The 14,583-nt window shown below is 33.3% G+C and overlaps 1 long non-coding RNA gene across 2 annotated transcripts; it reads left to right on the top strand.

The window, feature by feature from the left end:
* The first annotated feature begins 396 nt into the window (after positions 1 to 396).
* On the top strand, positions 397 to 10,697 carry LOC136855838 (uncharacterized). 2 transcript variants are annotated; one of them, XR_010858146.1, is made up of 4 exons: positions 397 to 685; positions 7,844 to 8,026; positions 9,506 to 9,610; positions 10,200 to 10,697. It is a non-coding gene; the product is annotated as an uncharacterized lncRNA (long non-coding RNA). The 2 variants fall into 2 exon arrangements; XR_010858145.1 differs by lacking the exon at positions 397 to 685 and adding an exon at positions 4,001 to 4,085.
* Positions 10,698 to 14,583: the final 3,886 nt, after the last annotated feature.

Raw genomic sequence — 14,583 nt, 5'->3', positions numbered from 1 at the left:
AAATGTACGATACATAAAGACAAGTAAAATTCTAAAATGCATCTGAAACTTACAAAGGACTAACTGTAATAACATAAAGAGATCTCTGTCTGTATTGGCTATTACCCTGTTACTTCTCTCTAATGAACATGAGAATTGTTATGGGGTAGTAATGCGTTGCGCCTTCGCTTGAACTTTTAACTTAATAACCGTAATCTGCGTGCGTTTTTTTCTATATTTTTACACTATTGCCTTCAATAACAATTAGGTATATTTAGGAGTAAATTCTTCCTTCAAAGAATCGAAAGTAAGTCTTTAATTACCTTAGTTATGACTGAATAGGTCTAGAGAGGGAGGGCTGGGCAAGCGCTGGCTGTGACTGAGCAAGGTGTTCTCGACCATATGGCGTCGGGGATTAAAGGAGTTTTGGTGTTTAGGGCGGACCTTCTCTCTCTCTCTCTCTCTCTCTCTCTCTCTCTCTCTCTCTCTCTCTCTCTCTCTCTCTCTCTCTCTCATCGCTTGCTGTGCCTAAGCACGGTAATCTCGGCCATATGGCCTGGGGGAATACGACAGTATTCCTTTCCTTTGGTGTTCAGGGAGAAAATCCTCCCTCTCTCTCTCTCTCTCTCAAGTAGGTTTGCGAAGTCTTGGTTACATTTTCCAATGAATATGTTGCCTGTCACTTTGCTGAACATGGGAGGCTCAGGTAGGTGTCTGTCAAGTAATTTTTAAAGGCAGTTTTAGCAAGGGATTAAAAAACAGATCAACATTGGTCTATAAGGAGCTTTGCTACGATATAACGGTCAGGGAATTCTCTCTCTCTCTCTTTCTTCGTCTGCCCTATCCATATCAGACAATATAAATCATTATAGTCTTGGGTGTGATCTTAATTCTGTGTCCATAATGTCAATATTGTCTTATACATCGATGTATATTGAGATGTCTATGCATACGCCTTTAGACCTATGTTTCAATTTTGCTTCCCTAGGCTACGTATTGGTTCTCTGGAGGCCGCCCCCACCCCCAACCAATACTAAATCCAACATAACCCCTACCCCCGCCTCATCGTTTCCATAGGGAGAGAGAGATTACAAGCAGTAGTTCAATCGTCCGATGCCTACATATGCCTGAATTTGCTGTTTCTTTCTGAATTATGCATTTCCTTCCTTTATCAGAGTTCTCTTCATCCTTTTACCCGTTTCTGATGCTTCATCTCTCTCTCTCTCTCTCTCTCTCTCTCTCTCTCTCTCTCTCTCTCTCTCTCTCTCTCTCTCTCTCTCATTGGTTTGACACATGAAAAGTAAAAATGAAACAATGATTAACAAACACTCGGTATCACCCCAGCGGGCTGACCGTGATGGCAGGAAATGGCTAACGTATATTATCTCGAATTTCAAACGTCCGACTTTTAAACGTTTTTCAGTCCGAAAACGTTCGTCTGTACCAACATTCTTACATTCACCTGGGTGCTATTTATATTATCATAAGGTTCCATGAATCCATAGACCGTATAGGTTTTAAATAGATTTATTCCTTTTATATAAAAAACGCAAGAACTATGGACTCGTCAAGAGGTTGCTGTGACTGAATATGGCGATCTCGACCTTATGGGTTTTGGGAATAAAAGTCATTTGAAAACGAAGCAGAGAAAGAGGCATGTATAAAGATTGGGGCAGGTGGTCTAATAAGATAATGCTATATAAGCCTAGTCTGGATAATCACTCTTGGTCGAAATTCCCGGGATCTTCATAAGTAGAATAAGCGATTTGGAATCACTGGGGAATAAGATGCTATGATGCTGGTGACAACTAGATACACATTAGGTCGAAAATCTTATGGAAAATCTTAAGGTAAACGGCTTTAATGTTATTTGCACTCGTCTGTCTGGTTGAGATGCATCCTGTAGCGTTCTCTCTCTCTCTCTCTACTTGTGCCATTCAAGGGAGCAAGTGCTTGTGCTGTCACAAGGCCATTCTCTCTCTCTCTCTCTCTCTCTCTCTCTCTCTCTCTCTCTCTCTCTCTCTCTCTCTCTCTCTCTCTCTCTCTCTCTCTCTCTCTCTCTTCAGTTTCACTTCATTTTAAGATTTTCCTGTTCATTTCATTCCTCCCACTTCATTTTATTCCCCACTTCATTTTTTCCTCTCACTTCAGTCTTCCGCTGCTTTTTATTCCTGCCACTTCATTTTCCTCCACTTCCACTTCACCATCAATCAATTTTAATAAAATGATAGCCCGATCGCTTCAGAAATTCGTCTGCTTTTTCAGTTACCAAAACATTCAGAGCAGAAGGCCTTCAAAATGATTACTTTTACAATAAAATACAGGTTTATTTGTTATAAAATTAGTATATATTTGTATATTTTCTATATAAAAATACTTTAAAAATAAAAATATACAACATTTTATAGATTTTAAAAATAAAAGACAATAGTCCTCTTTTGAAAATTCTCAGCAGACGACACGGAATAGGCGATGTTTTTTGAGGTAAACGAGCCTATAATAAAAATAGGACAACCAGATGATGAAATAGGACAACCAGGTGATTTTTTAAAATTATGTAAAATATATATTTTCCCATATAAATGTAGGATCTCTTGTACATTCTAGATTTAATGAGGATAGATTAAAAGATTTAAGCTTTTATTTATTACACACCAAAAGGGTTCGAGTTATGTGATTCGTAAAAGTTGCCAATAACTATTTTATATCTATTTTTATCGAGGATTTTCTTAATTTCAAATAATGATCCTTTTGATAGCTAATGATTCTTCATTAATTTCATAATCCGTATTCTATATCAGAGTGATATTTCACAAATAATACCTTAAATCATCATTAGATAACATTGGGTACAATTACAAGATTCTGACAGTGACTTTAAAAATCATTATTTAAAGTAAATATTTGAAATGGTGTAGTCCTGACTCATTTGTGTACTTAAACATATGATTTGGAACATATTTAGTGCCAATTTATTCCCAAACTGAATAATTTTCAGTGCGATGAATTCAATGCTATTTTAGCCCAGTTTCCCATTCAATGACGTCTTGAAAATATTTTACAAGAAGACTCAACAAAATCTCGCAAATATATTTAAATTTTACAGTAAAATCTCAATTTTTAAGGTATTAATTTATCAATACTTAATATTATTTGATTTTGTGCTCATAAATTATTCGGTTATTGAATTTTTAACTATGATATAGTGTTTTAATTTAATTTTTCTGTCAAGTTTCAAAGATTGCCTAACTGTTTGTTTTACCAAACTCTAAAGGGAAAATACGTTTTGAATTTTAAGTTTTTAGTCAAAATATTCAATTATTAATGTTTTTCTATACTATTAAATATTAAATAAACACATTTTATTTATATATAATTCTAAATATTCAAATAAATATTTTTATATGCAAATTAATTAAAGCTTTGACAATAGTTCTATGCAGTTCAAAGCCAGAATTTCAATAGTTGCTTTGTACTGTTTTTTAAATTAATTTGTTTTGGCAGTTGTAGCCAAAAAAAAAGAATAATCTTAAGAACCAAAGTAATTGAGAATGTATTCTTAATCTACTTCATGTATTAAATTGCTCAAATTTGTTGTTATTTACGTAAAATCGAAGGTTAAATGTTTGTGTAAACAAACAAAGTTGTCAGATACCATTAATTGTTCAATTTTTTGTTTAGTTACTTAATTTCCCAATAGGTGGTTATAGCGTCGCAGTCCCCGTAAATTTCTTGAAAATGACGAGCCTAAAGTTAATTACGAAGAATATTACTCCCAGACATATGATATTGAACGTAAATATTAAATATGATAATAACTGCATTCAAAAATTGTATGAAAATTATTAAAATACGAGCCTAAAGGGAATTACGAGAAATACGAATATTAAATTTAATATCATGGATATGACATAGAATATGAATTTTGAATGTGATAATAAATAAATATAACATTTTAATGAACAGGATTCAAATATATTCCATAGATTATATTACGATTTCATATATTTTTTAAGTTTTTATTTTAGGCTCGTTGTCCTCACCACCAACCACAAAGTAAACAAAGAAAACTCTCTCCAGTGTAGCCGAAATACCTCTTATTTACTGTAAATATTCTGTAAATGTACTTTCCTCATTCGAAATACGTCTCCGATTTGTGTCTATAACGAATTTTCGTTATGTTGTTTTGAAATCGGTCTTAATTAACGAATTTACGTGATTTTATCAAATTTTTTCGCAAGTGGTCACCAGACTGCCACCATAGCTACCTTTGATAGCCAAGTTATTTCGTAATTTATTCGTTGTTATTCGTTATACCGATCGTAAGTGTCGCCCATGACCTAATTTAAAGTGTCATATAATAATATAAAGTGTCATATAAACATATAAAGTGTCACAAACATGTGTAGTGTCAGTTACACTATCTTCCCTAGGGTGTTCCTTTGGCATCTAAGGGTATTTGAGGTTGACCTAACCCATGCATTACCCTGGGATGGCTATTGTGGGTGTAGCCTTACCAGATATCAATCTGGGTAATATGACAGTCTTTTCCATGTTTAGTGTTGCTTGTGGGGGTCCAGGGGTTCCAGGCCCCCTTAGCCAGGTCAGGGGGCATGGTGCACTAAGTCAGGTTAGGAAGGTAAGGTCAGGATAGGTCAGAACACAGCATTCTAGGGAAGGTTGGGTGTACTGTAGTTGGCAGAACCTGCATCCGTCTTTCTCAAGTGGCCCTTAGGCTAAACAATATAAGGAAGGGAGTATTGAATTGTTATTATAATGATTATTATTATTATTAGAGCCTCGATGCTAGTCGGTTACAGCAGCAGCTTCCGGACTTCGTAGAGGTCTGTGGCGCGGTTCAAAACCATGTGATCAGAGAGGCAGACACTTTGCTATCTGTGTAGACATCCCGGGATTATATATGTAATCAACGGATTTTGCTGGATGTTACAGACTAAAAACACACACAAAACAAAGCCACTACAACACCTTCTAAAAACATAACAAACATCTCACACGGCCTCGAACTCTCGCCATACCAGCAATAACTTCTCGCTGCTGGGAAGAAAGGGCAATGATACATGAAAGATACGTGCCGGGGTCTAAGCGATGTCAGGCAGGGCAGCCGATCGAGACCACAGGTCTACCCCAAAGCCAAATCAAAAGTTCTTCAAAAGAAGGCATCGTATACAAAAATGGGAATAAAAGCACGTTAAAAGAAGAAGAAGATGATTATTATTATTATTATTATTATTATTATTATTATTATTATTATCATTATTCAGAAGATGAAGGGTAACGGTTTATAAGTGACCAATATACGATACAGCTATATAACCTACACAGTTGTAGAGCTCCTCAAAACTAACATTTTGAACCCCAATACCACTAACCACAAACCAAAATTTATTTGCATAATGAATTTATTTAACCCAAATTTTCACTCTTCCTTAAAAATCAAACTTTTTTCTCAACTTCATCAAACTCCAGCCTGAAATTGCTCCTGTGCATGTGTTTTTACGTGTTTGTTGCAGACAGTTTGGCTGAAGTTCCGCCCATGTATTCAAATCATCCAGTGAATGCGATTGTTTCCATTAGGCTCCTTTTTTGAAGTCCCTCCCAGACTATCGAATTCTCCCAATGAATTTGAATGATTTCCAGTGACTAGATACTATTGGCAATATATTATATCACATGACTTTCTTAGCCAACTATACTGCATTATCTAAAACGTGTCATTAGGCCTGTATCGTGCTTTCATTTGAATTTTTAGATCAGCATTAGTCATAAGTATAGCTGTTGTAGAGGCAACTTGTAATGGTTTTCATTACGATCAATGGCTATTCATTCGAAATCTCCATTCAAAAAGTGAACATTTTATTGATTATTTGCAATCTCACAGAGTTTTGAATTTGTAACCTACATTTTTTAAAAGAGCTCTTCATCAAATTATGACTTACAAGGTAAGACAGTTTTGGCCCCCACCCTCCATAGCTAATGCGATAAAATTTTAACCAGTAAGCACCACTATGTTGCGTGGCATTATTTTATATCAACAACTTATAAAATTTTACCCATTTTTAAAAAGAGCTCTTCATCAAATGACAACTTATAAGGTAAGATACACCTCTGCCCCACCATGGCTAATATGGCAAAATTGTAACCAGTAAACACCCCTATGTTATGGGCTTTATTTTATACTGGCTCCTTATAAAATTTGATCAAATTTTACCCATTTTTAAAAAGGGCTCTTCATCAAATGACGACTTACAAGGTAAGGCAATATCACCCCTTACCTCCATGCCTAATGTGGCAAAATTGTAACCTGTAAACACCCCTATGGTACGAGGCATTATTTTATATCGGCAACTTATAAAATTTTACCTGTTTTTAAAGAGCTCTTCATCAAATTACGACTTATAAGGTAAGACATATCCCCCCACTTCCATGGCTAATACAGCAAAATTGTAACCTGAAAACACCAGTGTTACACAGCCATGAGCAAAATGCGAACTAAAACAGTGATGTACTGATGAGTTGTGTTGTTACGCAAAATGTACACATAGTTCGAGTGTTGTTACACATAGCCATGGTTCATGAGGTTGTGAATTAAGAGTTTTACACCCACACTGGATAATGGCATAATTTTTCTGTGTATTTTCATGCTTTTTCAACGAATTTGATGGAGATTTTTTGTTGGAAATCCATATTTTTTGGAGTTGTGGTTTGAAACCCCTCATCTCCAAAACTGTGGATTTCCAACAAACATCTCCATCAGATTCGTTGAAAATGCATGGAAATACACCAGAAAAACAATTCTGTTATCCAGTGGGGGATATTGGGAACTTCTCAACATTTACCGATGAAGAACCCTATTCATATGGAAGAAGCCCACCAAAGGGCACATTGACTTGAAATTCATGCTTCCAGAGTATGCAGTACAGGTAAGATAATTTAAAAATGAACCAAGGTGATGGGAAATTTGCTGTCTTTCGTTCATGTTTTTACATTCATCCCGTAGGGGACTGGTGCTAAACATGGCAGAAGCTCTGTGGACGCCGTGTTTAGTACCAGCCCCTCAGGGATGAATTTAAAACTAGAGACCAAAGATGACAAATTTCTCATTATCTCCGTCAGCTTCTTGACTTATCTCACTTGTGCTGCATTCTATAAACTCTATATTGTTCAGCCTAAAAATTATATTTAAATGATATCTTAGTGTGGTTGTATCCTTTATAATTACCAAGGTTATTTTTTTAACCCATGAATCGATGCTTTTCGAAAAAAACTTATGGATTTTCTAAAATTTTGCCTGACTATCCCACTTGTGAGGTGTTTTAAAAATAGTCATGATAGTAACAGCATGTTTGTATAATCAAAAGCTAAGGTTGTTGAGGTTCTGTCTCCTCAAATGTAGGAATGAGATAAGGGTTGGCCCAGGAGATAATTAGTCATTTCAAGCTGATCAATTCCTGAGTGGTTGAGTTTTAACTGGTGTACTCCAGGCATACAAAATAGAACACAGTAAAATTTCAGGCTGGCTGGAATTCCAGTAAGTTTGGCAAAACTTACTGACTGATTAAGAGGTATTTTACTAAGGTAGTCAAGATCATATGATGTAACCTTTACTAAGATGTGAAATCAAGACTGTTATAAAGCAATGGTTTGTGACTATGAAATTTGAAAATAGTTGAAATAATTTAAATAGGTTCTCAATTCTGTTTATTATAAATTTCCAAGGGGCCAACATCATGTAGAATGGGGTTTAAGTCTGTAATATAGCACCTTTTATTCATAGTAAACTATGTCTTTGGCAATTTATGTAACTGAAGTGTGCCTTCATTAATCTTTATTTATATTTCAGGTTGGTCTACTTTAGTTTCACAAACTTGCCTCTTATTGTTGACAAAGGCGCTAAAGATAACATTTTAATAGTCACTAGAGGTGTCAAATAAGTTTACTGGAAGGCTACACTCCCAGTGGTGCTCTGTTGTCAAGATAAGGCTTCAAGAAGAAGTATCAATTTGATGAGAAGCCCCAACACAGAGTAAGAGAACTTTTTAGTTCATTTTATATTATTTAGAATCATCTTACCCAGTACACTGTGAGTTTTGTAGTGAAATTTTGGAAATACAAGTAATTTATTTATGGTTTCTCAGCTTGATATTGAGTGAGAATATTGTACAGTTATAAAACATTTTGTTATGTTATAGTGGCTGAGGTATGAATGCTAATAAGTATATTTGAGAAGCAAGACCATTACTTTTTTACCAGTAAGATTAATACCTGCTTTCTGAAGAAGAAGCTCATAGATTTGTGCTTGTTGAGGGTAGAATTTCTTAATTTTTGAGAAAGTTCAGAATTCAGTCATAATTATTCCATATAATTTCAGGGACTGAAAATATATACTCTGAATGAGGTTACCATTTTGCAATCTTTGAGAAAGTTCAGAACTCAAAACTTACAGTTAATTTGTGAGAGAAATATTTCAAAATTTTCACATAATTTTATATTTTGCTTTAAGAATTATATGTTTAAATTAATTGTAGTTTTCTTGGATTAATTAGTAATGGCTGAGAATTGAGTAAAAGACGAAGGTTAGCTCCCTTACATCGATTAATATTTGGCTTTTAGAGAAGAAACTCATTGTTTTGTTCATTTAGAGCAATGGTTCTTAACCCTTTTTGGCAATGACTCAAAATCTTGTCCAAATTAACCCTGGCAACCCGCGATTTCCTCCACCTCCGCCATTCAACGGCTATTAAATTTAAAAGGCAAGTACCTGTGTTGGGAAGATTTCCGACCTCAGTTGATTGTTCTATGTCTCCATAATGTTCTGATTAGATATTAATGGATTGTGTATTCTTATTACAATATTTTCTCTAATAATGATAATTATAATAAGAATATTGGGGAAATAATAAGCCCATAAAGTTATAACCCTTGGGGTCCATTGAAATGGTTTGGCGACCGAACTTGGGTGCGTTGGGTCACGACCCTTGGGTTAAGAATCACTGATATAGAGGGTACAATCCTCTAATTATTGAGAAAATTAATAGCTAAATTGTTCCTTGACTATTTATTTCTTAATATGACTACAAGTTTACTTCAGTTATAAGTCTCACTCCAATTTTTGGAGCACTATTACAAAACAGTTCTTGTAGCTTTGCCCGTCAGATGAATTAGAAATTGTTATTTGTGTTGGAACAACTGTGAACATTCCTGTGGAGCAGTGAAGAGTCATTAGAAAGAAGTGCCATCTTCATGGACTGTGTGAGACAGTTTACAGTTCAATAAAAATGAGAATATCTGAAGGCGGGGAGTGTGCAGTTCACTTGGGTCATGCTATAAGTAAAGCCAAGCCCTTTTTTTAAGTAAAACTTCCTGCAACATCCTAGTTGTTTTCATAATCACTCTATGCTGCAAAGTGCTGTTTACCATCTTCCAGTCTATTTAACATATTTTTAATTTTTGTGGCTATGCATTTTCGTTCATAGATGGTTCACGCATTCACTTACGTTTGCAGGTCTAAATTTGACTTTGAAGGCCCCTAAATTTGTTTACCCCTCTAGACGTTGGACCAAAAATCTTCCAAACAGTTTACAGTTAATTCAGATGGGAATGTCTCACTGTAAGTATTATGTTCAATTGTGTTTGCGACCTGAACCTGTTGTAAACAAAAGCCATGGTGTTCCCTTATTCTTCTGTTTCTGCCTGTTCCCAAAACTCTCTTTCGTAATTCATCTCATAATCATTTTGTATATGCTCTGTAATGCTCCATAGGTGGAATCTGCTCTCTCTCTCTCTCTCTCTCTCTGGCTAGGTAGGAGAAATTTTATGTAGATTAATATATGCAAAAACTTAAGTATTATGTAGTTATACATGAAAAGGGTGATTCAGGGTGTTAGTGAAGGTGTAAATATACAATATATTGCTGCGTATGTTTGAAGTGGAACAACTTGTTGTGTAGAATTTCAAAGTGATTATTAAATGCTATAGAATTTTTGGTTGTCTGAATTATTTCTAAATGTTCATGGAGGGTAAATGAAGACATTACTGAAAATGTGATATTACAATATAGTAATTTGCTTATTCCTGTTTGAATTTGAACAACTTGTTTAGAATTTAAGGAAATGGTTAGATAATGTTTCAGAGTTTTTACCTGTCTGAATAATTTGTGATTGTAATGCCATTACTAAAATTTTAATTTTTTTTTGCAGAATTTGGCATTTATATGAAGTTTATAGTGTAACCATAGCACTGAAGAATCGTGATTTAAACTCTGGACCAAGGAACAAGGGCTCATACTGGCATAGGGCCAGCGTCATTAAACATCCGAGACACATCGAATTTGCTCCAACCTTCCCATGACATCTTCAGTTGTGGAGAAAAATTTTATAAAATTATATTTCTTGTTGCTGCTTACCAGCACTATATAATGACTTTAACACCCGAATACCTTATAATGAGGGGTGTATTTGTATGAATTTATGTAAGAGTGATGTGTATGGAGGCTCGTATGTTTTTTTTTTTACGGTTTCCAAGACAATTTCTCAGAGGTACCTGGGTGAAAGTTTTGGCTTAATATGTACCTGGGAACATGAAAATGGTTTTTTTTTTATGTTGTACAATGAATGTTTGACTGTATGAGTGCATTGCCTGATCTTTGATATTACTCAGTACTGATTGAAGACTATATTACAGCTTACACTTGAATATTGTTTAGATTTCTGAGAAGTAGCAGAGTTTAAGAACAAAGACTACATTACAGCTTACACTTGAATATTGTCTAGATTTCTGATAAGTAACAGAGTTTAAGAACAAAGACTATATTACAGCTTACACTTGAATATTGTCTGGATTTCTGATAAGCAGCAGAGTTTGAGAACGAAGACTTGAATATTGTCTAGATTTCTGATAAGTAGCAGAGTTTAAGAACAAAGACTATATTACAGCTTACACTTGAATATTGTCTGGATTTCTGATAAGTAGCAGAGTTTAAGAACAAAGACTATATTACAGCTTACACTTGAATATTGTCTGGATTTCTGATAAGTAGCAGAGTTTAAGAACAAAGACTATATTACAGCTTACACTTGAATATTGTCTAGATTTCTGATAAGTAGCAGAGTTTAAGTAACAAAGACTGTATTACAGCTTACACTTGAATTTTGTCTAGATTTCTGATAAGTAGCAGAGTTTAAGTAACAAAGACCATATTATAGCTTACACTTGAATATTGTCTAGATTTCTGATAAGTAGCCGAGTTTAAGTAACAAAGACTATATTACAGCTGCACTTGAATATTGTCTAGAGACCTTATAACTAACAGCAATTCCTAGTAGTTCCTAATCTAAACTAACCTGTACTTTACACTTAGTATTCAATTTAAGAGATTTATCAAAAAAGCATCACTTTTAGAATAGCTGCATATAAAAAAGTGATCATAATTATGCCATATAACTGACAACTACTGTACAGAAGGGTGTCAAGTTGAGATATTTATTTTTTATATATAATAATTTCTAAAACGAACGATGCTTCATTCTGTAATGTTATTTTCAGATAGCCTTCAAAAAACGCTTCTTTGTACAGATAATTTTTTCCCCTTCTTGGTGACCCTGTAAGAACCGTCAATTTATAGGTTGTAAGCTATAGGTTATAGGTTCATAACCCTATAACACCTTTCATAATTGTGAATGTTTAGGGAAATTTTTGTATAAGAATCATGAACAGTATCTGTGAATGAAAGTGTATGCATTCTTTGGATAGAATAGTAATTATCAGAAATTGAAAATTAGTATTATCAAGTAATTGAACAGAAGTAGAGAGTGTCTCAAAAGTAAATGTATAATGCTTATACAATGAAGATTGTGCTGAACATGATATATACATGTATGAAACACTGCTGAATAATTGAATGGAAGAAACAGTGTGATTGTATGTGGAGTTTTGGTAAAATTGATGAATTTTTTAAAAGAATTTTCTAATTGTTACACTTTGATGGTTTTAAGTTTTCAAAAGAATTTTATAAGTGTTGTGCTTTGTAATGAAATTAGTTGTTAAGTAATTGTGGTAATTCAAACTGATTTTATAGTTGTTACACTTAATGGTGAAATCATTTGCTAAATAATTTTAGTAATTTTAAGTGTACAGATGCCAGTGAGCTTATTTGCACAATGGAATACAAGAAAGTATAATAATTTTTGCGTGATTTATGTGCCTAGAGTTCCAGGCATTTCCTGTAGACTGTAAAATATATGCTTTTATAAATAGGATAGATAACATTACAAAACCAACAGAATTATTCCTCTTACTTAGGTTCACTCACATGGTGCACTGTAGGCATTACTAAAGGGTGTTTGAGGCATCCCTTAGGCCTGTAGCTGTACCCACTTCTTTTTAAAGCATTTTACTTTACATCCATTCCCATTTCCTTTGTTCCATTTTGCTGTCCAACCACTCTAGTTCCAACTTAAGTGCTTAATGGCAGAGAGTGCCGCAGTGCTTGGCGTTGCAGCCAAAATTTTCAGAAATGATTCACTTGCAGTTCACCCCAAGATTTTGGTGTTGCATTAACATAGGTCAGGGTTTGTGAAATGTTGGCTTGATATTCATGTAACATAGATTATTATGTTTAACATACCATTAGCAAAATGTAGTCATGATTCTATTAGAGTTTTACGTAAATCAATCAGTTACTCTTGCATAAGTTAGACCTTGGCTGGATAAGCAACAGTAGTCATCGGTCATTATTATTATTATTATTATTATTATTATTATTATTATTATTATTATTATTATTATTATTATTATTATTATTATTGTTGTTGTTGTTGTTGTTGTTGTAGCAGATTCTTTGTTTTAACTTTCAAAAAGAGGTTATCTGGTTTATATGAGCCTGAAGTTAGCCTTGAAAGAAACATGCATAATTATTGTTAATCTTTTGTTTTGAAATATCTTGAATCTTAAATCATATTCTAGTGTTTTGACATATATCTTGGAGAGTAAAATGATTCAGGAGATTGAAAATAGCAATGTCACATGTATTCAAATTAATATGAAGGAGTTTTAGGCCTGTCATTTGAACAATCACACAAGAATTAGCAAAACAGTCAAAAAACACATTGCATTTAATCTTGTCTTGTGATATATGATATTAAGGCATTGTAAAGCCATAGTGCTTTAGTTATTAATAAGTTTGTCTTTTTTTTCACATTCTGATTGTGAAAAACACCCAAACACATCTCATTTATTGATAGACTACTATTTTTGCGTGTTTTTCAAATTTAAAGTTCGGTTAACTTTTCAGCATGAATCAGATTTCAGATTTTGTAACTACAATTTAGATTTCATTTCAGTGAGAAAGCTTTGATATACTTCCAATTTAATGTTGTCAATATATTAATTATACAATGTTATAATTTAATTTGATAACAGTTCATTGTAAAATATTCAAAATGTTATGTTATTAGAAATCAGATAAAGGTGTAAAATTGAATTTCAGACTTGAATTTGAGAACTCAATTACTTGTTCTATAATTCTGTTATACACAATAGATTTTTTTTTAGCCAATTTAATATTACCATTTTAGTTATATTTATTTTTATTACTAAAATTTAACAGGCAGAACACATATAACTGTTTAAAGGGTTGTTTTTTTGTTATATGATGCAGTGGTACCAATTATAGAAATATGAAGGGAGAATCCTCTAAACTAGCAAGATCCATCTGTAGAAAAATTGTAATTTGAAATTTTGGTATTTAATATTTTATATATTATTATAATTAATTCTGAAATGAGGCTGAATTTGTGTAATAGAAGAGTTAAAGAAGTTGAATAGCCAAGCAGAATGTGTTTTGTCTTAGGTCAGTTTCAATAAGGCTATTTTGGTTAGCTGTTAGCATTTCATGTTAGTTGATATATTTTGTGATTTAAACAGTTAACTCTCAGAGCATTTTCAGACTTGAAGAAAGACAGTTTTTATGAAAGTTATATTTATTTTGTAAATTAAATTTTAACATTTTAAGAATTACATTCTGATTGTTTAAAGGATTATTTTTTGTATAGTAACATATTGCAGCAATGGTACCAATTTTTTAATTTATTTTTGAAAAAAGTACATTTAATGGATGTCTTCATTCTTAGGTGGGTATCATGAAGGGAGGATCTTCTAAATTTAACAAGACAAATCTGTTGTAGAAAAAGAATGTCACTTTTGAAATTTTAGGTTTTATGTTTTGAACAGATGACTGGTTAAAACTTATTTGTTTGGGAGAATATTTTAACCAGACTCAGAAGGAATTGTTGACTAAAATTATAACTGAAAATTGTAGGTCCACTTTGATTTTACTGTCAGAAGCCAAGTAGGAAGTTCAAAATTAAATTAAATTTGAGTTTTTAACAGTGTCATTCAAATTTGGTGAGTTGGATTGCAAGTTTAAAATGTATTTTTTCTATCATCATTAATTTATTTTTAAATGAACCTATTTGGTTAGTGTCTATTTAGTTGACTTGAGCTATTTCATGTTTTATCAATCTAATTTTGGACATTTAAACTGGTTTTTACAGCTCGCTTTACCTGAAGGATCATACAAACCTG

The sequence above is a fragment of the Macrobrachium rosenbergii genome, chromosome 33 (assembly GCF_040412425.1).
Source record: "Macrobrachium rosenbergii isolate ZJJX-2024 chromosome 33, ASM4041242v1, whole genome shotgun sequence".
Classification (NCBI taxonomy): Eukaryota; Metazoa; Arthropoda; class Malacostraca; order Decapoda; family Palaemonidae; genus Macrobrachium; species Macrobrachium rosenbergii.
This window is presented reverse-complemented; position numbering and strand designations above follow the sequence as displayed.